This window comes from Lissotriton helveticus, chromosome 6 (assembly GCF_964261635.1).
Source record: "Lissotriton helveticus chromosome 6, aLisHel1.1, whole genome shotgun sequence".
Lineage (NCBI taxonomy): Eukaryota > Metazoa > Chordata > Amphibia > Caudata > Salamandridae > Lissotriton > Lissotriton helveticus.
In genome coordinates this window covers 758,827,748-758,851,730 of record NC_136067.1, presented here as the reverse complement: position 1 = coordinate 758,851,730, position 23,983 = coordinate 758,827,748, and positions in this window count along the sequence as shown.

The window sequence follows — 23,983 nt, the reverse complement described above, 5'->3', positions numbered from 1 at the left end:
GTGGCGTGTCATACAGTACATTGCTGTGCAGTGGAGTACAGTGTAATGGCATAGCATAGACTGGAGTGTTATAGAGTGGAATATTGTATTGTAGAGTGGAGAGGTATGCCATAGAGTGTGGGAAACTGTCAGGGAGTGAAATGGCATAAAGTGGAGTACAGTGTTGTAGAGTTGTGTAACATACAGTAGAGTAGAGTGTGGTAGAATGTGGTATAGTGGAGGGCCACAGAGTGTTGAAGAGTGAAGTGGCATATAGTGAAGTTGAGTGGAGTTGTGCAGAGTGGAGTAGCATAAATTGGAGTGGATTTTGGTTGAGTGGGTGTCATAGGGTGGAGTGGAGGGCCATGGAGCACAGGAGGCTTGATTGGCATTGACTGGGGTGGCACAGAGTACAGTGTTGTTCAGTGTCAAGTATTGTGGCATGACATGACTCAAGAGCATAGAGTGTTATGTTGCAGAGTGCTGTGGTGTAGAGTGTCATGGCATTTAGTGGAGTGAGTGGTGTAGAGTGGAGTGGCATAGAGTGGAGTGACCTTAAGTAGAATAGCATAAAAGTAGCGTGGCATGGAGTGGATGGGGTGTACACTGGAATAACACATAGTGGAGTTACGTAGAGTGGGGTTTCATACAGTGCAAGAGCATAGAGTGGAGTGGAGTCCAATGGAATAGCATATAGTCGAGTGACATAGAGTGGAGGAGCATAAACTGGAGTGGCATACAGTGGAGTAGCGTACAGTGGAATTCCATATAGTGGAATAGCATGGAGTGGAGTGGCGTAGAGTACAGTGACATATAGTGGAATAGTGTAGAGTAGAGTGGAGTACAGTGGAGTAGCATTGAGTGGAAGCATACATTGAAGTGGCATACAGTTGAGTTGTCTAGACTGGTGTGGCATACAGTGAAGTGGGGTAGAATGGAATAGCATACAGTGGAGCAGCATAGAGTAGAGTACTGTAAACTGGATTGACATACAGTGAAATAGGGTAGAGTGGAGTGGCATAGACTGAAGTGTCATATAGTGGAATAGCGCAGAGTAGAGTGGCATACAGTGGAATGGCATGAAGTGGAATAGCATAGTTTGGAGTAGCGTACAATGGAGTGGCGTACAGTGCAGTGGCATAGACTGGTGTGGGGTAGAGTGGAGTAGTGTACAGTGAAGTGGCATACAGGGGAATAGGGTAGAGTAAAGTGGCATATTATGGAGTGGCATACAGTGGTGTGGCTTGCCTGGAATAATGTACAGTGGAGTGGCATGGATTGGAGTGGTGTACAGTGGAGTGGCATACAGTAGAATAGCATAGGTTTGAATAGCATACAGTGAAGTGGCATACAATGGAAGGGTGTAGACTGGAGTGGTGTACAGTGGAATGTTAGGTGGATTAGTGTATAGTGGAGTAGCATACAGTGGAATAGTGCAGAGTGGAGTGGCATATAATGGACTGGCATACAGTGGAATAGGGTAGAGTAGAGTGGCGTATAATGGAGTGTTGTAGAGTGGCATGTTGAGTGAATGCATTTAAAAAAGTACCTTACCTGGCTAAATTGTCGCTAGATGCTACAAATAAAGACAGTGAGAAATCCCAGTGAATTGATCAGATACGTGCTAAAATTTTCACTTCATAACCCACAAGTATAATTCTGTACACTCGAATTTGTAAGTATTAGCATAGTGTTTTAGGCTCGTGGAAGTGTGACCAAAAATGGCAACCTTTCATTGAACGCTTGATTTCAGAATCTGACATACTCCTCCTGCTACATGGGCGATCCTGACCTGAAAGTCAACATACAGCAGGTGAAAACAGTTCTTTTTCTTTTTTTAACTTCGTCCATTTGAAGTACTGCGCCCTCATTGGTGCCTGATTAAAAACCAAGCAAATTAGATTTGAAGTACTTTGGCCTCCCCACATTAAACTGTACAATGAGGTCCAAATGAGTGGGTGATAAAAGCTTTCATAGGTTAGCATTTGAACCAGAAAAAAAAGTTTAATCATTTGAAACAAGAACGCTGCTTAAGACAAAAAGGGAGCGATGATTTGTCACTGATATTTTATTACAGCAGGTTTGGAAAAGCGGGAATCACGTTTCACTCTCAGTGAACTGCCGGCACTATCTTAGGCATGCCATACGTTGGTGTACAAATGCCGTTGAACACGAGAGGGCAGATTTATGTTAACTGGCGCATCCCCAGGGATGCGCCAGTTAATGTGCGCCACAGTGCGCCACAGCTCCGCCACCCATGGTGCGCCGCATTTACAATGCGGCGCACCATGGTGCAAAGCAGGGAAGATGCGTGACGCATCTTTCGGCGTACGGGCGGCGCATTGCTGGAGTCATGTTGCAAGTGCGACATGACTCCTGCAATGCACAGGGGCCACCCCTACCATGCATGGTGCGTCACCCTTACGCCTGCTTCAAGCAGGCGTAAGGAATTGCCGTATAAAGTGACTGAGTGAAATCTCATAGATTTCACTCAGCCACTTTTAGGAGGCGTGGAACGCCCCCCTCTGCGCAGGAACGCCTCCTTATGGCGCAGGGCTTTCCAACGTGATGCATCTCCTAGATGCATCACGTTGTAAATAGGGCGCATTGTTTGCGCCACCGTTGCATCAAATTAAGTGAGGCAATTGCGGCGCACAGAGGCGCAAGGGCCTCATAAATCTGCCCCATAGTACTTACTATAAGTCTCGCCAGGCGCATACACCTGAATGTTTACTTTAATGCCAGCAGTTATTTACTGAAAGGACAGCCTTTCATTCCTACAGCAGCCTCGTGATCATCTTAGACAAGCATTGGCTACGAAAGTCATCGCGATCACGATCGCTGTGAAAGCGAAAGTGATCGCGTTGACGTGCTAAAACACGCATGGGATGCGCGCGCAAGGGCGCATGCTTGTTGCGCGTTCTAGCAAGCTGGTCGCCGCTTTGGGAGCACTTCCTAAAGCCGCTAGTAAATGTCTCTCCGAGCAGCGCAAATGGGGTGAGGTGCTGGGACATCTTCTCATTGGTTCCTGCATGCTCCCTCCCATCCAGCATTAGGCAAAATGTCTGCTCTCTGGGGAAGAAGAAAGGGCGATCTGCAGCCCAATTATCAAAACTACACCTAAAGAAATCCCAATTCCTCTCACTTGTCATGATAAATGGCTGCATCATTAGGGCTCAGAGTCACTGAACCATACCAGCAAACACTTTCAGCCCTAAGTGTTTCCAAAACCGAGAGACACAGGAAATCCAGTGTAGTGTCAATTGCGTAAATCCCAACAGATATTTTTTACCTATTCTCTGAAAATGACTGACTGACCTCTTTTATGCTAGAAAACTCTCTGCCCTCAGTTCCCTTTAACCTTTTGCTATTTTGCCAGTATTTGGTGAAAGTCGGCCTAATAAATGTCAATCTTCTATTCACTGTCGCGTACTTGTGGGTGCCGAACTGATGCTGCGCTCTCGAGGGAGGATATCACTGCTCAGCATCCCGCTGTTTGCCTCCAGGGTTTGACGTCACACTAGCAGCCGCACTGAATCGCCTCAGTACTCCACGGGCAACGAGATGTACATAAGGAGCTGCAGGCCTTCAAAATCTCCAAAGCAGGAGTGCAGACAGTGTGAGAAGTGTGATGCACATTTTGAGCAATGCCCCGCTCCAAGAAGTCTCTTTTCTTTGCTTTTAATGCATACAAAATATTACAGCGTTTATTAATACTGTCATCCTTCTCGGTTTTGAATTTGACGACCGTCTTATTGAAAGCAATGCCAAAGCTCAGATGCAAAAATAAGATCTCTCGAAATAGTAAAACCATTGTTTTATGAAGTAAAGTGTTCAGAATCCATGAGACTTATGCACTGAATATAATTAATGCAGAGAAAAAAGACTTGCATGAGAACACTCTTTCTAATTATATGCAAAGTATAACCCGTCAGCTATGATGGCACGCTTTTGATGAAGGTTGCAATTAATGTAATTAATCATAAATTAGTAATTCCCACTCAGTGTAGGGGTTATTGCAAACTCCCTCTTTGCCATTTCCACAACGTGCAGTGTTACTCACATAGGCTGTACTTCTCCCAGTAAAATGCTAATCAAATTAATTAGGATGGATCATTAATTTATCATCTACATTCAGGTGTAATAAATATTATGCACTATTGTCGGAAAAATGATGTTGTTTTGCGACCGGTTTAATCCCAGCAATAAAAGTGGGGTTGTGTGCAGTTAAGGTAGGTGTGTGTGCTCACAGTGTGTTTTTCCAGATCCTGCAGAATTACTCGGGCCGGTGTTGTGAATTCTGCAATATGGAAAGGAATTTCTGTGGACTGAGCTCTTTCTGGCGTGTTCTGCCTCTGCTTCATTTTATAAAGTGCTTTCTAAAGTGTATTTGATTTGTTACTTTAAGATGGCTACCTCTCATTCGATCTCATATACGTCCCTCTTAGACACTTTCATGCCCTTGCCTGGGTGCATGAATAACGTGCTTGGGATATTGATGCTTCTATTCATGCCAAAACAGAGCACTACTAATAAATATCTTGATGGTCACCTGACCTCTAGAGGAGGGCATACGGAAAATGGTCTGACCTCGGCAGTCTCATGATCTACCACAGTATCTGTTGTGCAGTAGAAAGGCTGTTTCACTGCACTCAGGGCTACAGCCATTCCACTGGTAGTAGTGGCACCTGAAAGATTGTATGTAGCAAAGGAGCACTGCTTTCGACTATATTGACTTTCTTACATGATGTGCATATCTGATGCCGTGGGAAAGGATACTGGGTATTACTCTTTGAGCTTTGCTAGGAGGTCTAGACATAATAGGTCAATAACTGTTGAGTGGTGTGGCTCACTGGTTAGAGGCGGCAGACCCGGGAGCAGAAGTCGGCCCGGGACCAGGCTTCAATTCCCAACGCGGCAGGGTCGTGGACCAGGGTCAGCGGACTCGACAATTCTCGCCTCGGTGCCTACTCTAACCTGGGGTCCCTCTCGGCAACTCTGGGCATTAGCTTGCCTAATCTCCACAACGGCCCCATCAACACCGGGGATGCCTGGCTCCAGTAGGGACCATCCCACAGGGAAAGCCAGGACGGGTTCCCCAGTGGTATACAGCACCGGGACGCCCCTTTGCTGGGGCAGCTGTGCGCTTTACAAGTATACGACATTTAACATTTAACTGTGCAAGGGTGCATATTTTCGAAATTCATGTGCAGTAGGCTGAGCATAGAACAGAAATGCACATAACAATATTAATTAAAATACAGCCGCAATAATGAACGCCTTGTCATATTTCATACAGCGAAGCCAACAACTGACTTACTTTTAAAAGGAGCATTTAATATGATTCAAGATGTATGTTCCGTGCTTTCCAAACTTTTTAGAATTACAACCCTCTTTTTAGAATGACAAACTTTTGTGGGCCACGTAGTTCTAATGAACGTGAAGCGGTCGATTTCTTAATTAAATTAAAGCGTTGTGCAGTAGTGCGCTGTCATTTACAGGCAACACATTTTCCATTGTAATGTCCACAAAATTTGCTCTCGCATACAGTTTTACTGATAAAAATATATTGCACACAATTGATAATGTGTGGATATCGGTTTCAGTGAATATTGATCATTCGTGCATCACCAAGTAAATTGTCTTGATTTGTTTTTATCCTATTATTAATTATGTATCCATCACACTTAGAAATAAAAAAAAATGCTTAATTTTTGCTTTCATAATTCCTGAACGTGAACACTTCATTGACAGGCGTTTACATTTTGTTGTGAGTTACAAAGAAATTACTTCCTACAGCCTTTCTTTACACACTCCCTGTACCACAGCAAGATTGTCACATAGTTCAATAAACTTGTCTTTCTATTACTACAAAATGAGAAGTTTGTAAACACGTATCCCCATGTTATAAAAATAAGCAGCAATTTTTCAGTAGACACTGCCTGACATTTGACATCTGTATTTAAAGCACAGAAAATGTGACAGAATATATGTAGAATTTAAAGTCATCTTTAATTATTGCATGAACTTTCGTGACCCACCAAAAATCGGCTCCGGACTCAGAAACACTAATCTACATTGTGGCGTTTTTCGGTATTAACTCATGTACTGTGTTTATAAGAAATTCAACCTTGAAAAACAAATGCATAATCTTCCTGTACTACTGATAGTGATAAAGGTAGAGTGTTTATGTCTGTCCTAGGTCAGCATTAAATCTCTGTGTGTTACGGGAAGATCTAAAATAAACCGCACTACAGAAGAAACCTGACACTATTTATTTCTACACTTCAGAAGTGTATGTTACTCTGAGAAAACCAGGAAAACATGTTTTTCTTTTGCCTTGGCTTTTCGACTATTCACTATTGAAACTAGTATGTTAGCCTTGTACGAAAGAAGAACTCATACGTCATATATTATATTAAATGTCCCTTTTGCCCATTAATATAGTTCTGCATTTAGCATTCACCCTGCACTCACCTGCCCTTTTAAATTGCAGAACACATTTTATGTTGGCATGTATTGTAGATATAATATCTTAGCACAGCGCACCTCAGATTCCGGTGCTCAATTTAAAAGCTTAAAATGTATGTCCGAATTTTCATACCCTTTTAGTCCAGTGTAAAGGTCCTTCTGGTTGTTTAGTAGTACCTGCGTGGTGGGTGGCCAGCCATGGCAACTAATAAATCACTTCCTCTAGAAACTGGAAGCACACATTTGTGAAAGAAAACACCTTTCAAGCCTCTTTAGTACATGATTAAAGTTCTACAATTACAACTACTGTAGCCTGTCTTTAAAATGACAGAAATACATGATATTTTTTTTTTTGTTCAAGAAAATTTTATTTAGAAAGTATTGATAAAGAGTAGAAGGAAACAAAATACAATGCAAGTGATACAATTCATGGACGAGAACTATACAATCAGGGGCTAAATTCGAGAAATAAACAAAGTAAATGCATAAAGAATGAAAGGTAGCCTGTTATAGAGCATAGAGTCCGATTAAATAAAGTGACTATCAATGCACTAAACAACCGTATCACTATCAAATGTGTAAGTGGGGGCAGGGGAGGAAAGAGAATAAAAGAAGAGAGGAAAGAAGAGAAAGAGCAGAGAAAAGCTGAAAGGGGGTAGGGGACAGGAAAGAGAAAAGAGAAAGAGAGAGAGAAGAAGAAAAAGAGAAAGGATACTCACAGGACTAATCAACCCAGAAACTTGGAAGATAACATTCAGACAGACAGACCAAAAGGAAACTGAGGAACCAACCCTCTGGAGGACAACTCCATATAATCATCCAAAGCTTTCCAAACCCCACTAGATATAGATGGAGAAATCTGAGCACGAGCAACCGACGTGTGAGCACTGCGTAAAAAGGAAACCCAAGCCCACCATGTATGATAGGAAACCAGCGAGAAGGATTTCCACTTCATAAGAATGATTTTCACCACAATAGAAAGAAGAAGATCCAACAACTGTAATTCCAATGGATCTAATGGAAGAGGAGTAGGGGCAGCCAGCGGGCCCAGTAAAATTAAAGGAAAAGAGAGTTCGAACTCAATACCAAAAATAAGAGAAAGATGTTTATGAATTAGGTTCCAAAAAGATTGAAGCAAAGAGCATCCAAAAAACATATGATGGAAGTCACCTGGCAGCAGACCACAACTCCAGCAAAGGTTGTCATCTTTAAGACTTAGCGAGTGAAGACGTACAGGCGTCCAATGGAGGAGATTCATAGAGAAAAACTTAGATTGCATTACAGAAGGTGCAATTTTATTACGAAGAGAAAATTTACCAATTAATTGCCAAGTCTCAGATGAAATATGATCCGTGATGGCAGGATCAAAATGACGTAACCATTTTTGTTGGGTAACCGTCTGTGCAGGTAGAGAAGCAGAGGACAGAAATTTATAAATTTTGGAGGCAACATGACCAGATTTAATCCAAATATGAAAAAGTGAAATGGTAGTAGAGATAGGATGAAGACGAACCTTGGTAAGGGCCACTTTGATTTTAAGAAAGGTATAAAAGTCAAGATTTGTTAAAGAATGCTGTTGAGCCAAGGTGGAAAAAGGTAAGGGCGCATCAGAAGTATCATACAAATGTTTAACAAGAGAGATTCCTTTACCTGCCCAATAAGACATGAGGTTAGGAGTAATGGTGAGTTTAATTTTGGAATTCCGCCAGATAGATGACCACTTAGTTTTATGTAAAGGGATTGCCATCTTCTTGTCTAATTTCCTGACCGCTGCTATTGTATCCAGAATGATAGAGCGAGAAAACAGGATATGTAAAGTAGATGCCGTGCAAAAAGAAGCAGTAGGGAAAGGGGATGCAAGTTCCTGTTCTATGAGCAACCAAGAAGGGACATGAAGAGACGGAGGACAGAACCATAAAGCACCTTGAGAGGCCAAAAAGGCAGTTTGATATTGTTCCCAATCAGGAAAATTGCAACCCCCCATGTCGCAAGGACGACGCAAAAATTTGTATGCCATTCTAGCACGTCTGTCATTCCACAGAAATTTAGAAGTCAGAGCATCAATTTCACGAAAAAAGGAGTCTGATAGTTTAACCGAAAGCATAGATGAGAGAAAATTAACAATCGGCGTGATCATCATTTTAAGAGTCTGGAGTCGACCCCACCATGAAATATGCTTCGGAGACCATGTATCCAAAAGACGTCGGACTTTCAGGAGAGTCTGAGATTCATTATAGGCAGTGGTGGCATAAAGAGTAGAACAGAAATAAATTCCTAAGTATTTCAGGTGTGTAGACTGCCATTTAAAGCCCGCTGAACCAATATGAGCAGGGAAACAATAGGCATTCAAAGGAAACAATTCCGTCTTATCCTTATTTAAGGTATAACCGGAAACCGATGAAAAAAGGGAAATGGTACTTGAAATAGCAGGAATTGCTAAGGCAATATCGTCTGAAAAAATAAGAACATCATCTGCATATGCAGCAGTTTTGATACAGTGAGGTCCGAAAGAAAAACCCTTAATATCAGGGTGTAACTCAATCAATCGAAGAAGAGGATCAATAGATAATAAAAATAAAAGTGGGGATAAAGGGCATCCCTGCCTAGTACCCTGACGAAGATTAAAAAACGACGACGTAGCACCATTAATTCTAATGTTAGCTTTAGGTTGAGAATATAGGGACATTACCATATTAATAAAAGAGCCGCCAAGGTTGTGCGCGCATAAAACAGCACGAAGAAATGGCCAAGATACCTTGTCAAAGGCCTTTTCCGCATCAAGGGCTAGGGCTGCGGCAGGAAGTTGAGATCTTTTGGCAGCACCAAGAATATGACAAAAAGTGCGTACATTGTCTCGCGCAAGCCGACCTTTCACAAAACCAGTTTGAGAAGGATGAACAAGATGAGGGATAAAGGATTCTAATCTTTGTGCCAGAATTTTTGCAAAAATCTTAGCTTCCATGTTAAGGAGAGAAATAGGACGGAAGTTCTTGGGATCGGAATGATCCTTCCCTTCTTTCGGAATCACTACTATGGTAGCTTCAGCAGCTGTACCCGAAACAGACCCATCCTTAACAAAAGAATCAAAGAGAGATTGTAATTTGGGAACAATCTTAGGAAGAAAAGTTTTATAAAATAAAATTGGATAACCATCAGGGCCTGGAGCCTTACCCGATCGAGTAGCTTTGATTGCAGAAACAATTTCTTCGGGAGAGATAGGCTTATTTAAAGAGGTACGATCATCATCAGAGACCGACTGAATCGGGACCGAATGTAAAAAACCCTGACATTGGTCAAAAGAGGAAACATTAGAGGGAGTATACAGTTTATTATAAAAATCCCGAAAAACTTCAAGTATTTCTCCTGTTTGGAACTTTTTAGAACCCGTGTGATCAGTGATAGACGAGATTTGCGAGGACTTAAAAGAGAAATCCTGACATTTTAATGTAGCAGCCAAAATCTTCCCAGCACGATTTTTTAACAACAGTTTGTTAGATTTTTGTGCCTGTACACCAATATGAGCTCTTTTAGTAACAATAGTATTATATTTGTATTTGAGTTGTTTTATTAGCTGTAAACAAGAGGAATCCTTAGATTGTCGAAAAGTGGCTTCCGGAGTTTTAATTTGAGATGATAAATCTAGAAGCTCCTGTTTAATATCCGAATTCCGTTTGGACATACATCTAATCACTTGACCACGAAAAGTGCATTTAAAGGAATCCCATAGAACGATTGGGGAGGAGACAGAACCTTCATTTTTATGAAAAAAGGTATCTATAGCGTTAGAAAACTCATCAACCTGAGAGGCATCCTGCAAGATTTCGGTATTCATTCTCCACGAACGAGCGCGCGTTTGAGGGACAAAGGAGGACAAAGTAAAAGTGACCGCAGCATGATCCGAAATCAAAATAGGATGTATAGAAGAAGAAGAGGAAACAAGAGAAGAATGAACCAGGAGATAATCAATACGAGAGAAGGAAGAATGAGGCGAAGAGAAGAAAGAAAAATCGCTACCAGTGGGATTATGAAGATGCCATACATCCTGAAGATGAGTAAGGGAACACATAGTAAGCAGGTGTTTGTGAGATTTAGGAGGACGAAACTTGAATGCAGAGTTCCTGTCTAAAAGAGGGTCCATTGGTAGATTAAAATCTCCGCCTACAATAAGATTGCCCGAGTGCGGGGTGTCATGCAATTTTTTGGTAAAGGTCGGATCATCAACGTTGGGAGCATAGAGATTCATCACGTATAGATCATGATGACCATCCGACAATTTAGATAATAGCCAACGACCTTCAGAATCGTGCTCAGAAGAGAGGATAGATAAACCAGAATTTCTTGAAACCAATGTAATAACCCCATTTCGTTTGCCAGAGGCATCAGAACAGCAGACATCCGAAACCCATTCCTTCTTTAAAAACAGCGCCTCTCTACTTGTGACCTTGGTCTCCTGAAAAAGAACCAGGTCAGAAGACAAAGATTTGCAGTAATCTAAGACTAAGTAATCTAAGACTTTCGACCTCTTGACTGGATGATTCAAACCCTTAACATTAAGGGATAAAACATTTAAACCCGGCATGGACATACATATTGATAAAGAAAAGACGGCACGGATGACAAACAAAGAAGCAGCCGCATACAAATAGGGAACCAGTCATTAAGCGTAAGAAACATTGAGGGAGACGCCATGTGAGGAATCCAAGAGAAAGAGGAAAGAAGAAAAGAAGAAAAGAAAAAAGAAAGGAAGGAGAGAGGAAGCAGAAGGGGAGGCCTAAAAAAGACCACCATCATACTAGGGAGAACATGGAAGAGGGCAAATGAGGGACCCGCACCAGGAGGAAAATTGAGTGATATCACTAGCCCCAAAAAAATAAAAATAAATATTAAGCTGATAGCAGTAATAGAGGACTTGGGAACAGACACAAGTAGCAACGCAAAGACCTCAAGATAATACAAATAAGCTTAATGTAACTAATAAAATTGTATAACCACAGATAGGTAACAATTTAAAATCAATAGACATATCAATAGTATTGAATACTGTCAGAAAAACTGATGAGAACCAACAAAAGCATAGGGTAACTCATGAACAGTAGATAAATGGGTGACGATCAATATGCATATTCTAAAAATAGCAATATAGTGAACAAACCAACTATAACTGTATATAAAACAATATATCTCTGAAGAGGAGATATATAGGTAACAAGGAGGAAAGATAGTGAAATAGAAAGATAAAAGAAATAGAGAAAAACGACACATATGAGAAGAAACAAAGTAAATATAAAGATATAAACGTCAGGAAAAGAGAAAAGTGACTCGAAATAACAGTGACCTAAAGGAAACCATATCAAGCAGATAACAGTAAAATAGGGATTGAGAACTGACACAAGTAGCAATCCAAAGCAACTAGATAATGTAAATAGGCAAACCTTAACTAAGAAAACTTGCATAAACACTTATAGTTAGCAGTCTAATATCAAAATACACAGTTATAGGAATGAATACAATCCAAAAAACTGGATTGAAAACAATCAATGCAAGAGGTAACTCATGAATAGTAGAAAAATTAATGAAGGTCAAAATGCATATTCGAGAAATAGAGACACAGTACGTAAACAAACACTAACTGTAGATAAGAACAATAGATATCTGAAGTGGAAGTAGATAGGAAAGAAAGGAAAAAGAGAGCGCAAACAGTACTTGAGATAAACAATGACCGAAGGTAAAGGCCAGAAGAGCGGCAGAAAGGGAGAAAACCTAACTAGAAAAAAGAGAAATAGATAGAAGCAGAGAAAAGGAAAAGAAATAAGAAGAAGAGAACAAAAACCTTTACGGATATCAGAAAAACAGAAAAAGTCAGAAAAAGTCTATCAACAGCCTTGGAAGTTAAAACCGACAAATAAACTCAACATGAGAGAGAAGAGATCCAGATCAACAAGAAAATACAGCCAGAAAAAATAAGAAAACAGATCAAGTGCCCGAGGCACCAGCAGACTGCGAAGTCGCCTTCTGAATCTCCATCTCTATCTCCAGCTGGTTGTCCAGGAATTTAGATAAGTCAGCCGGTTCATCGAAAATTCTAGAACGACCTTTATAAGTAATGCGGAACTTCGATGGACCAGAAAACGAAAAAGGAATGCCCATTTCAGAGAGGCGTTTACGAAGATTGAGGAAACCCTTTCTTCTTATGACAGTATCTCTGGCAAAGTCCTGAGAAATTGAGATACGATGTCCATCCCAAAGAACTTGTTTAGCTTTGCGCATATGAGAGAGAATCTGTTCAGTATGCTGATGTCGCAAAGGCTTAAAGATGATTGCTCTTGGCTGGGTTGCCGCTTTAGACCGAAACGTTGGAACACGATGTGCTCTTTCTATCTCAAACTCTCTGTGAAATGAGATTTGTAAGGTGTCTGGAATCCAATGAGATAAGAACTCTATCATAGATGAAGATGACTTCTCTGAATCTTCCGGCAGGCCAAAAATGCGTAGATTAGATCTACGATTACGATCCTCCTGCTCAGTAAGATCTCTGCGCAATGCCGCCATTGAGCGCTCCAAGTGGTTGAGGGATCTGGAGTGTTTGTGCATACCATCCTCCGCAGAACTAATCCGTGATTCCGCAGTCGAAACACGAAGAGAGAGGGCTTTAAAGTCATTCCTGATAGCAGACACCTCCACTTGCAGTAAGTCTGTATTAGTTTTTGTTGACTGTGCAATATCATGCACTTCATTAAGGCGTGCCAGTATGGTGTCCAGCGTGGAAGTAGTATCTGAATGAGTAGACTCAGGCGTAGGAGACACCGACTTAAGCCTTTTCAGCGACGTGCCAACATCTTTAGGGTCTTTGGTATTCGAGGAACGACCCATATTGGCAGCCATGAAGGAGTAGCCGCTGAGAAAAAAAAAAAATAACCACTTGAATGAAAAAAGTGCGCAGACCGATGTCCAAAAAACTATAGATATAGCACACTGAGCTCAATAGGCGCAAAGGAGAGAATAGCGGCGGACTTATATGCAAGGCAGATAGGTAGCTACTGAGTTAGATAACTACAAGTAGAGCAGGAGGGCTCAGCAAAGAGTTCTTGCGAAAAATATCCACACTAGTATAATAGAACTGCACTGAGAGAGAGCAGCGCGAGGCCAAGTGAATTGCCAGCCAAGTAGCAAGAAAAGAGCATAAAAAAGGAAAAAATGTTACCAAATGCAGGCATCAGAGCAGAAACTTCCAGGACAGCCCCCACGAGCTGCAATAAAGTATCCAAGACAGCATTCCTGATTAGAAAAGCCAAGTGCGTCAGGATCTGGAAATGGCGGCCGTCCGTGAGGAGAATGAGCGTCTCTGAAGCCTGAGACAGAAATCATGCAGCCGGTGACAGAAACATCAAGAAAACCCCGTCATTCCGTTCCCTGCATGTTCCGCTGCTGAATACTACCGTTTCCGCTCACAAGGGCAGCTGGGGAGCGGTGAAATAGCCGGCCGGGCACCTCTTGCCACGGAGCTCAAGCGCGGACCGCCATGCTGAAGCGGCGCTCAAGCCACGCCCCCCGACAGAAATACATGATATAAAGGCAAGTATTTCACTTTGTTTTGGCTCATTGCCATTAGCCTTTCTATTTACCATCTGAATCTCCAAGAGTTTATTACAGTCTACATTAAATTGCCATCAATTACTTTTGTTGAAAATAAACATATTGTCATCAATTGTCATTTTTTAAACTTTTAGGGCCATATCTACGACAAAGTGGCGGATCGTGTCGCTAACCTCCTGGGCTTACCGACACGCTCTGCCACTCTGGAAACGCAAAGCTGCACCATATTTACAAGGATGCGGTGCAGCCTTTTTTTCCCCTGCAATGACGCTAAGTTTCACAACTTAGCGCCAACGCAGGCACCCTTGCACCAGAGTGCAAGGGTGTCTCTGTGTTGGGGAGGATTTGTTATGAGTAGGAAGGTGTCCTTTCCTGCACATAACCAATCCTAAACTGTCATTTTGTAACTTTCATGTGTTCTGCTTCATGCAGCACACATAAAAGATACAAAATGAAACTTTTAAAAAGGTTTGTTTATGTACAGGAAGGGACACCTTCCTGTACATGAACAAACCATGGCATTTTGCTTCTTCCATGTGTGCTGCACAAGGCAGCACACATGGAAAAAGCAAAAACGAGGAGGAATAATGCATTTCTCCTTGTTTCGCCACCTTATGACCAGGGTTTTCCTGATCTTAAAATTGATGCTGCCTCCTATGTACGCCACCCTTGTACATAGGGGGCAGTGTCAAATACAATGGTTGTTGCAGTGAAACTCCCACCGCAACACCCACTGCACGCCCCTTTCACGCTAAACATAGCGTGAAAGGGTGCCTTATGTGCAAGGCAGCATTAAGCCACGTTAAGTGGCTTAACGCTGCCTTGTCCATAAGGCAAGGCCCCTATTGCCACAGGAACGTCACAAAAAGTGATGTTGTAGTGGCTTTTAAATATGCCCCTTAATTTGTTGTTGTCTACATGAATGTTTAATATTGGCAATGGCGGCGGATGCTTTCATGTCCATACTAATTGAAGAGTTGGTTGGAAAATGTTTTTGAAATTTTTTTTAACAACAATTTTTATTGAAAATGAAAGCACAGATTCATTATTGCAATATCATATTACATTTCAAGGTCAGTGAAATACAATGCGTCAATACCCACATACTACATAAATTAAGTGGTTAGGAGGTTATGTTCCGGTCTTTCTGCATCGCCATATCCTCTGTTGGTGACGTACAAATTTTCACCCTAAAGACATTCCATCCCCCCCATTTCCTGTCCCATTTCTTTGGGCAACCCCGCAGTTTATGGACCTCCTTCTCCGCTATTATGCCTCTATCCATCTCCGCCACCCACCCGACCGTCAAAGGCCGTTTATTAGACCCCCAAAGCATTGCTATAGCCTTTTTCACCAGTAGGTACCCCAGTGCCACCTATTGCTCTATTTCTGTCAGGTCAGTGGCCTCCCATATATTCAAAATTCCCAACCATGGTGACAATTGGAGTTGCTTACCCAATGTGTCCCTCATTTTCTTGATTGCATTGTTTCACAGAGGATGTATCTCGGGACAGTCCCATCAAGATATGGTAAAAGGTGCTGTCTTGGCCGCATCTTCTAAGGCATTGGGCGTCTGCGCGGCTGCCTATTTTGGCCAGGAGCATCGCCGTTTCCCTGGGGGACATTAGTGCTGTCTGCCAGTCGTCGTCGTCTATTGGCCCTATATCCGTCTTCAAGCGGTCCTGAAGAGTCTGAAAGGAGTCAGGTAAGTTGTTACAGAGTTTACGATAGGTGCAGGAGACAGCTTTTGTCATGTGCGGTTCTGAGAGTAGGCGGTCCTCCAGAGGGGAGGAGTCTGGTAAGGAGGATGTGTCTGGAATAGTTGTGAGAAGAGCATGTCTGACCTGTAGATATCGAAAGACCTCCCCATTAAAGAGGTAAGGGCATTCTATCGAAACAAACGCCATGGCAGCATCTAATGACAGTACAACTGCGTCTTCCTGCAAATATGGCTGCCTACCTAGGAAATTGGGGACTCAATGAATGTTTAAAGCAGTATTGTGGCCCGGTACAAACCCCGATTGGTCTTCATGGACCAGGGATGGGAGGACTGTGATCAGACGGGATGCGAAAAGTTTAGCTAACACTTTGGCTTCTGAACTTATTAAAAATATGGGCCTATATGAGCCGCATTTGGTCGCCGGTTTACCAGGTTTGTGTATGATGACTATAGATGCGAGCCATTGATCTAAGGGAAGGACACCCCGCTCCAGACTCTCGTCATACATATTTTTAAGATGTAGGGCCACTTTAAAGGCCGCCCCTTTAAGGAATTCGATCGGAATCCCATTAGACCCCATTGCCTTCCCCAAGTGAATAGCAAATATAGCTTTACAGATTTCTTCCGCTGTTATGTCCGCATCTAGGGCTTCCCTGTCACTGTCTGAAAGTGTGGGTAGGGTCCTTTCCTCCAGGAGCTGACGTGAGTCATCTGAGGAAGTGGTGGTCTTGGAGGTATATATCGCCTCCAGGTGGTCTGCAAATGCTTCCGCCACCTCCTGTGGGTCTGTTACCTGCCTCCCATCCCCAAGTAAGATTTCAGGGTCCCATCGAGCCGCCTGATCTCACCGCTCCAACCACGGCAACATTTTGCTGGCCATATCTCCAAGCTCGTATACCCTGTGGCGGGTATAGAGGAGTCTTGCCTAGGTTTTTTCACGTGCAAGGGCTTTGTATTCTAGCTACTTATTCTGGAGATTTTAGGCCTTAGCGTCTGTGGGAGAGACATGTTCTGTTTCTAGTTTGAGCAAGTCACTCTGTAATTGAGTCAGTTGTGGATTTTGATTTCGAATATACCCTACCTTCAATGTTAGGGCATGCCCCTCAATCACTGCTTTATAGGCCTCCCATATAGTGTTTGCTGAATCAACGGAGCAGACGTTTTCAGTAAAATGATTGTCTGTGCACTCAGCAAGGTCTTCTTTAATATCTGGGATCATAGGAAGCCATGGGTTAAAAAATTATAGGGCCTCGGGTATAGTGCAAATTAAAAGTAAGTTCAACCCTGAAAGGAGAATGGTCTGAGATACCTCTTGGGAGACCTTGGTGATGTTGAAATTGACCTATATCTGTAAGGGAAGTGACAAAATAGTCAATGCAAGACATACTTTTGTGTGCATTGGAATAGTGCGTGTAATGAACTATAGCAGGATTCAATGTCCGCCAAATGTCAACAAGACCCATTGCTTGGGTGAAGTCAGCCATGTGCGTGCTTCATCGGGGAGACAGTTTCTGGGGGTTCCTGTCAAGCCTCTTGTCCAGTATCATATTGAAGTCCCCTCCTAATATAAGAGTACCTGTGGAAGATCTATCAGTATCCGGCCAAGGTCTTGCAGTGCTGTCTTTTGCAGCGAGGGTGGAAGATAGACCGATATTACATTCAGTGGCTTACCCTTCCATAGTGCCTCCAATACAGCAAATCTTCCCTGTGGGTCGGCCCAAATACGGGTGGGTGTAAAGCCCAAATTCTTACATATAAGGATACCCGTGCCCCTGAAACCCGATGTAAACCCTGCATGGACCAAAAGCTTGTACCCCCACTGTAGAAAGGTAGGGCCGATGTCGACCAAGAACCTTCAGTGTTTGCCCGGCGTTAGCCGCCTCTCATACCATTCAATATTACCAAACAAAGAGGCAGGCGCTGGAGACAGAAGGCAGGAAACAGGAGTTTATTCCGACGGAGCAGAACACGTCAAATCAGACAACAGGGTATCTTCTCGAGGTGCTCTAACCGCATCTCTGAGGCCTGGCCTCTTATACACAAGTTTATGGCTTTATTACATTTATGACATCAGTAATGTTTCTTTGAAGGACAGAAAAGACATCCTCGGAATCCCCGGACCAGACCCGTTCCCACACATATCTACAGTAGAGTTCCCACCCCGATCTCAGCATGTGGTGGTTATCGCGCAGCTGGACATTCCGCTGGGAACGGGGATGTGTGTGATCGGTCGGATCTTCGGGGTGCGAAAGCATTGATTAATCCCCGCTCCTTTGATGCGAGGCGAGGTCCTACTGTAGGGGGCAATAAACTGCATCTGTGGGCTAGGTGATGGCCTGGGATCAGGCCGGACAATCGGGCAGGGAGGAAGAGGTTATCAAAAGTGCCTGTTCTTTGAATGAGATGAAAGAGTGAGGGGGTTCAGCACGGGATGTGGCTCGGAGACAGGGTTGCGTTAGAGGTGCGCTTATGGCCCAAGCAGGAGAGACCGGGGGCTGTCGGGGCGCGGGGGAATGCTTGCGAGGCCGGGGAGTGAGGGGGAGAGACGCGCAGGCTGTTGGCAGTGGGCAAAGAGGCCACGACACACAAAATGGCTGCCACTTACGCGCATGAAGGGGCCTAAAAAGGGACATGATGGTGTGGCCAATGTTTCATGATTTTCACTTTACGCTCAACAGTGGCTATGGTGAACATAAATGAACGCCGCTTATGTATACCGATTTTAGTCATTTTCCACAGTCCCCAGTTTTTATCATAAGTTAGTTCATTTCTGTTCATGTCTGAGGTAAGGACGTACAAGCTGACATTTAGTTATACTAATAAGGGAAGGATGTGGCTGGGCTATCTATTGAGGTCTTTGGAAGCCCATATGCATTACGGGCAGATGGAAATAATCCTGCTATCAATGTTGTCAGAATCGTACATAACCACATGTAGTCAATGCAATAGGCAAGGAGGCAGTGCATACAAAATGTCATTAGTTGTGTCATACATTAGACCTGGAGATGGGGACATTACTTAAATGATGCAGGGGATTTTGTTCGAATACAAACATGAGGCCGTACAAATGTTCTGGCCAAATAAGGGCTATTAAGTACATTTCTTGAGGTCTGGACTCCATGGGGGTCAAAACTAGACAGCATGTTCATGTGCATAACTGGTGTTCTACAATCATCAAGGTACAGAGTTAACGCCTTCTTAGTTATCCTTGTACAGTTGAAAGGGACCGATGTAAGGTTTCGAAAGCTCAATTGGGTGATAATCAATCCAAGTGGCTGGGAGAGGAATTCAACTTAACACAAGGGACAGTCAAGGGGTGGCAATGTTCAAAAAGGGTTCGTCTTTCCAGTGTCTTTTTACAGCGAGCCATCACTGGTAGGCTCTCATTGTTTTTCTTCTTTCGTTGGCACTGTTGAGCACCGGCGGTGGAGCTATGCGTCCAGCTCTACTTCAGATCTCGCGTTGCAGGGTGTGGCCATTCTTTGCTCTTGGACCACAGTCCTGTGTTTGTCCTGTTCCCTAACTAATCTATCATAGGTACCTTAGGCGGGGTACCCGCATTCCGTTTCTTCCTTCATGACAAACCCTATTCTATCTTTTGTGCTGTCTTTTTTTCTCAGAGTAAAGTTCAAAAATTCCATATGAAAAAAGGGGGGTGGGGGTGATGGGGGCGTGCTTTGGGAGGCCGAGGGAAGAGAGGGTGGAGTGGGATCAGATCTGAAACGGACCAAGGAGGGCAGAAATTTCAAGCAAGTGGGCCCATCAATCGGGCACAATGGGCTGGGACTTTCGGTACGAGCTCATCAACGTGCAGGGGCTTCTGGGCGGCCCTTCGTTCCTTCACTTTCCACGCTGAGAACGGTGCCTTGTCCCGCAACTCTTTGCTCCGTGGCTCCACCTTGGTCGAGGTCATAGATATTCCCCGATCTGCAGCCAGGCTGTGCGTCACATCCGGCCCCTCTCCTCCGACGACTGCACGTTATCCTTAAATGAGTATAAGAACAGTTTTTAGAGAATTGGCAGGGGAAGACGTTTACACACTTTAATTTCTCTCCCAACCCCAAGTAGTTGGGGAAACGTTCATTGGTCACGGTAGGGTGGATGCTTAGTAATCCTTACATCGGTGTATTTTGTTAACTCATGCATCATTGCTGTAGCGCAGGTCGGCAAGCATTGTTTCTATTTTCAAACATCCTGTCTGTCTGGTTTTCTACTCCTGTTATATTTGCAAACGTGGCAAGAAGTCTGATATCTAAAAATTACATGGTTTATCGAATTCAAACCGGCTCCTTCAGTAGAGACTCGCGTTTGTCTAAAACAAATCCTGTTGAGCTATATGTTTCTTCAAGGTCTGTTAATTTATAAAAAGTGTGAAATGCTATTATCATGGGCTTATAGCTACAGTCTTTAAGATTTTCTGGGACGGCTGGTACAGAACTGGGACCATTCTGGAGAAACGGGGACGTATCGGACATTCTATTTTTGTGCAATGGGCGGTGGTAATCCGAACTATGAGGGTGGTGTTACCAAAGTACTTAAAACAAAAGCCACTGAGATATAGTTCCCTTTTAAGGGTCAGATTAGGGGACATCAGTCGTCTTACCTGTCCTTTCTTTCTCAGCCAATTAAGTTCCATCATTTTACAGAAAGGAGAGGTAGTAATATGGCTAAATATGATCGTTTGGTTTCTGTCAATTTGTTCAAACACTGTCGTGTCTAAAGCCAATTATACCTGTACCGGCGAGGTACAGTGTCGTCATTTTTTTTTCACAAGGGAGCAAGGGAGCCCTCAGAGGGAGAGAGCGTCGTGCGTACCAAATAGGCTATTAGTATACGTACAACATAAAAAAAGAGAGAGAGAGAGAGAGACGTGTATAATAATAGGCTATTCAGTGCACACACATATAGATCAGTACGGGTCAGTTCCACGTATAAAACACAAGCTGAGGGAAAACATAAATTCATAGTTTACCTATACACAAATACCAGATAGGGTGCGACAGTACGTACATCAAGTACGAAAACTTAAGATAAAACAGAGGGCTATTTTTGGCGAAAGAGCCTTTTCATGCGTGTTGCATATTTTCAGTACTCCATTTAATTAATTTGGGGGTCGAGCTCTTCGTTCTCCTTCCTTCCTAATAGCAGACAATTTCTGTTGATAACCTCGCTTCAATAAATACTTACTCCTTTTAATTGGTCGGACACTGGTCCAGTCGTGCTTATACTCACGGTGGGGTCTTCCAACAGCTAACAAATGACGATCCAAGTTGAGGTAAAGGAGGGGTGTCTGTCGGACGTGCGATGGTGCAATTCTGACTTTTCTATGAGGGTGGAAGAAGAGGGGGTAAATCTAAAACATGACAATATCCCTAATTTCTGGGCTGAGGGGGGATATTGGATGAACCCCAACCCGGGGTATCCTTGACTTTTCTCATCTAGTCCGCACATTAAGTTGACTCACTGGTGCGCGTCATTTAGGGCGTTCATTTGGGGTATCGGTTCGGGTCGGAGGTACTACAATAACCCTTCAAGTTTCTGGTGTAGGCCACTCTCCCATTCGCTAGCTCCAGAGAGGGAGAGAGTCGTTCCTAGGCAAGGTAAGTGCTATATTCCTTTTCGTCCTTCACATGCAGGTACCATGTTCGGGCTTATTTTTCTTATTCCATTAACCGCTGGATCAACACCTCCGTCATACAAAAAGCATTCTTTTATCGACCCAGACGTGCGCCACACATACACATTCATACAGTACACATCGGGGCCCATGCGCACATTCATACCATACAATTTTCATGCTCTCAGAGATAGCTCCTGCATATAATGTACCATCTCCCAGAGCTGGCCTATTTTCCTCGCGTGGAGCATGGTGCGTTTTAGGTCCTCTCCATACTTCAGCTGAATTTCCGATGTAACCTGCAGAAAAAGAAAAGAGGGGGGGGGCAGTGTTCAAAGCACATCAGCGCGCATAAACATAAAAAATATTTTTACCTACCACGTACCTGACTTATCTCTGTGGGATGCAGTCCCTTTTATCTTGGCATTGAAGCCCAAAGGAACCGGTAGTGCGGAAAAGATAGCCAATGACAGGCTGTTCATTACATAGGTCGCCCGAGGGCGGTAGTACAGACCGCGTGTAGGGAGGGGTCAAAAGCCAGGGGCATTCGATATAAGGTGTGGGGGGGTGACGGATTCATGTTTTCATTCGAGGGAAAGAAAAGGTTTACGGTGGTATAGGGTCGTTCCTATTCGCAGAGCGTGGTATTTAAAAAAACCTTACCAATCAAAGTGACTGTTATGATGCTAGTTTCATATATTTTAAAAACCTTTATTGTGGAAATGTCAGCATTCAAATAAGGGCCTCCAACCATATAGGTCGGTTACGGAACAGACAGGAAACGCATGAGGTAAGGAGAGATTACACTGTAGTATAGAAGCAAGTGAGTCATTTAATTGAAAAAACTAAACGTGACAAACGGTTGCAGGATCAGTGAAGGTTGATTTTATAATTGAAAGTAAAACAGGATCAGTTACAATAAAATCGTTCATACGCATACCATGGGCTAGTATCATCAGTAACATTTACTTCGGAGCTCAAATAATACAATAATCAGTAGTAAATAAACCCGACATCAATAGGGTTGTCCGCATGCTCAGTCAGTACACTTCCCCACCCGCCATGTGCACAAAGACCGCATACATCCCCTATAACATCAAGGCTCAGTAACTAGAATTGTCATAAGGAGTTGCAAGTCCCGCCCATACTGGCGCCATTTTGGTCGAGGCCAGGCGGGTCCAGAGTATAGTTCAAATGCCTCCAATAACTAGTGGCTGGACCAGAATCCCTTTCGGCAGTTCAAAAAATTCCATAAACGCCAGCAGAAAGGACAGGCGGCATAAACCGCGACTTAAAGGCGAGGAAGGCAAAATCTTCCCTACCGGGTCACGCTGAGGTCCCACCGGAGCTGATCGATTTGGCAGTCTACAGTGTTTTTAGTAATTCGGACAAAGGCTGGCGTCATCATGAGAGCACCATCCTCTCGCGGCAACGTCGCGGCCACTCCGGGGAGCGGGACAGCAGGCGTATCCCTCCACCGATGCGCTGAATCAGCCTCTCTCACGGCACCAGATGGGGATAAGGTGGTGGTCACCCGGGGCAATGGCATATCCATGGGGGATAGTCGAGCAACAGTGGCGGTTGCCCCCACCGGAAGCCCGCGGGAGTCGAGGGCCAACGACTCTCGTAGAATCTCTAAAGCTTGGACAACGTCTTCAAGAGTGTGGCTCATGCCCGAGCAGGCAAGCATTCGAGTTCCAGAGTAGTCCAGAGCCGTTCCAATGGACCAGGCCCAAATCCGGGGTGTCGGCCGCCATTTTGAGCGTTCCGCAGCAGCAGCCGCTCTTCACCCCGGCCACCGGAGCGGGTCCCCCGTCCATCCAACCGAGTGGAACGCCAATGGCAGTCCTGGTGCAACCGTCCGGCAGATGAAACGCTAATGGTTGTCCTGCTGCAGCTGGCCGGCGAGTGAAACGCTAAGGGTCGCCCTGCTGCAGCTGACCGGCGAGTGAAATGCTAAGGGTCGCCCTGCTGCAGCTGAGGAACCTCCTCCTGGGGAGGTGGGGGAGGCCCGTTCGTGTCACCTCCCCCTAGGGCACCCCATGCCATCTCTTGGCGCAGCATTATAGGATGGCTGGACCAGGCAACAAAGGGGGGAGCCATCAGCAAGGCATCCCCCGCACACAACTTGCTGGACATCACCTCTGGATGGTCCGGGGACAGGTCTTGGCGCGTTGGGTAGCCTCCGGCCTATTCGCACAACGGGCCGCCACCGATGCTACCTCTCCGGTTGACGGCTTTTGTAGACTTTTTTATAGCCCAAAGCCTACTAAAAAGTAGCTCAAAGTAGCCCAACAGGAACAGCGTCAAGCAGACGGCAAATGCATTTGGGTTTGTTGTTGCAGCCGGCTGCCATGTAAATAGTTGTTCAATAAAAAGTTTTAAATGGTTGTTCAACAAAAAGTTAAACAGTTGTTTAAAAAAGTTCCAAATAGTTGTCCAATAAAAAGTTTTAACATGTTACTTTGCTGGAGTGTTGTATATATTTATAATATTTGCATAGGGTTTGTCGTTATTTGGGCGGGGCGGGCGATGGATCCGAGCTGTCTTGCAGCCATCATGGCGTCGAGCTCGGTTCTTCTCACTAGTTTCATATTTCTCAT